The following is a 3,215-nucleotide window of genomic DNA, read 5'->3' on the forward strand; positions in this document are numbered from 1 at the left end:
CTGACTAACTTGTTTCCTTTGTATCTACTCAGTTTTTGTAGAACGTTGAGTGCTGGATTTGTAATTGTTTGTTAAATGAGTGTTTAACTTTGCTTTGTGTATGAACATATCCAACACATCTGACAAGTCGGATAATCAAACATTAAATGATAAATGTACCGCCGCTATTTAATGTTTTTTTTCCATTGTAAACATTTTTTGAAAAAAAATCGATGATTAATAATATTTCTCGCAAAACGGAAATATTAGGTTAAAATAGCAATATATGTTGTCGAACAAATAAATTATTAAAGGTATACAACAAAAAATAAACATGAAATTTTCATTTGTTATTTTTAAAGTTAAAAAAATGTACGTACATCTAAGAATGCCGCTGTTTAAAACTGATACTAATCATATAATATTCCTCCATTTTTTTTTTATTAATACAAGTTGGGATTTTATAATATTACTTATCTTTCGTGAGGGCAAAGCTAGAAAAAAAATCTAAAAAGCATTCGTCAACTCGAACCTAAAAATTAGGGTTTTTTTCCTTTTTTTCCCCCCAGCAAACAAGGAATACTCAGTTTATTACACTTTCAATAAAAGTAATGTGTACTGAGCTAACGTAACCGATAAAGGATGCCTCATTTGGTCATAATTATGTAACAATTTGATGTTTTTGTTATTTTCAGATCAGATGTTCAATGGTAAAATTACATGATATAATTTTACAAAATTGGAAAAATAAAATCAACAGTATATTTGTTTTGCTTTTATTATATGGACTTACGTTCTCTAAAATAATATAAAAATGGGAGCCTTGATTTTATAGAGAAACTCTACTGAAAAGAAAGATAAAAATATAGGAAAGAAAAGAAAAGTAAGGGGTCACATTTGTTAGGCATCATATCAATTTTTGCTTTCCCGATGTCCGAATTTTCAGAAGGCCTCACATTAGTTACCCGATTCGTACATCAGTGGAATACAACAGGTCTATTCTCTCCCCAAAACTGCAGGTGGGACATTATATCTAAATACGTGAAGCTAATTTTAAAAAATAATTTTCTTTATAAAACTGAGTGTTTATCTTTAAAAAAAAAAAAGAATAATAAACGACTGTGTTGAGGATATTGATATATAAAAATAATTTTCTCTTGTAAAGTGCACGGTAAAATTAAGGATATAGAACACAACCATTAAGGGACATCTTGATATAAATTACCTTCTCTCGTGAAGTACATGACAGTCGATGAAACATTCTTGGAGTAATTTTCGTCAACAGTCTCCTCGCTAGTACGACAGCTTTTTGTCTGACTTTCATACGAAAACGTCAGACATTCCAGTGTAGCACACGTTACCGCACAGTCCAGTATTGTTGACGCTTCAGGCGCCAGTTCAAACACCAGCCCGGACTGGTCACCTTCTTGGACATGATGCACCTGTTTGTAATCAAACTGGTTAAACGCTGTTCCGAACACCAAACCATGTACAACACTGAAAAGTAAAATCACCCAACGTAAATGGAGGCAATCTGTCATGTCTTCTCCTTCGGTATCACGAAAATCAATCACTAAAAATCAAGACTAAACCAGTTACTGGTTAGCAATGTCTCGGCAAACACTGTATCCTGTAAATGCAGTCTTCATTCTTCACATCATTAATAATACCTTTTTTCCTCCTATTATTCAATCCTAACTAGGACACTTTTAAACGACTCCATGGTTCTCGCCCCGCAATTACTACAACCCTTACAAACTTATCATTAATACTACACTAAGCGGCCACTAATTGAATCCCAATTAACATAATATATGTAACTTGTATATAAGCACACTAACTAGCGATCGAACAAATTAGTATTTATTTGTAGCTTCATGTGATTGATTTTATCTTTTAATTACCAAACGTGTTCAAATTCAATGACCAAGATTGGTGAAAAACTTTCACGCTGAGCTGGAGGGGATGTGACAGTGAAGCGAGAACGTTTTACCATCAATAGCTACGAGGATCCTTACCGTAAAACGGAACGCGTAGCTTACCTGACCAAGATTAATAGAAAGCTATGCTATCTTTTATGACACATATTTTTGCTCTCTTTTTGTCGTAGTTTATAGTATACTTTCATCTTTCTCTTGTACCTTAATGTAAATAAATACATAAAGGTTGCTATCAGCATTCTACGGTTTGTTATAGATGATTATTTTCTATATCATATAATTATTGTGAAATTAATTGAACAGTGTATTTCAAATACCTTTAGTATTATCTTCCACAACGTTATGCATATACATGTTAAATTTGGTTGATATAAATCTTCAGAAAATATAATGCAATTTCCTATTAAGGATATCCCCATCAGTACTGAACAGAAAGACTCATTGAGTAAAGGAAAATGATAGATACAGCAACTGTGTAAATGACAAGAACAGATACAGCAACTGTGTAAAGGGCATAAAACAGATAGACCACCTGTGTAAAGGACAATAACAAATAGACCAACTGTGTAAAAGACATTAACAGATAGACCAACAGTGTAAAGTAAACTAACAGATAGACCAACTGTGTAAAGGACTTTAACAGATAGACCAACTGTGTAAAGTAAACTAACAGATAGACCAACTGTGTAAAGGACTTTAACAGATAGACCAACTGTGTAAAGGACTTTAACAATAAACCAACTGTGTAAAGGACATTAACAGATAGACCAACTGTGTAAAGGGCATTAACAGATAGACCAACTGTGTAAATGGCATTAACTGATAGACCAACTGTGTAAAGGGCATTAACTGATAGAACAACTGTGTAAAGGGCATAAAACATATATATAAACTGTGAAAAGGGCATAAAACAGATAGACCAACTGTGTAAAGGAAATTAACAGATAGACCAACTGTGTAAAGGACATTAACAGATAGACCAACTGTGTAAAGGGCATTAACAGATAAACCAACTGTGTAACGGACATTAACAGATAGAACAACTGTGTAAAGGACACTAACAGATAGACCAATGTGTAAAGGACACTTACAGATAGACCAATGTGTAAAGGATATTAACAATAGACCAACTGTGTAAAGGACATTAACTGATAGACCAACTGTGTAAAGGGCATTAACAGATATATCAACTGTGTTAAGGGCATAAAACATATATATAAACTGTGAAAAGGGCATAAAACAGATAGACCAACTGTGTAAAGGAAATTAACAGATAGACCAACTGTGTAAAGGACA

The sequence above is a fragment of the Mizuhopecten yessoensis genome, unplaced genomic scaffold (assembly GCF_002113885.1).
Source record: "Mizuhopecten yessoensis strain PY_sf001 unplaced genomic scaffold, ASM211388v2 scaffold10591, whole genome shotgun sequence".
NCBI lineage: Eukaryota > Metazoa > Mollusca > Bivalvia > Pectinida > Pectinidae > Mizuhopecten > Mizuhopecten yessoensis.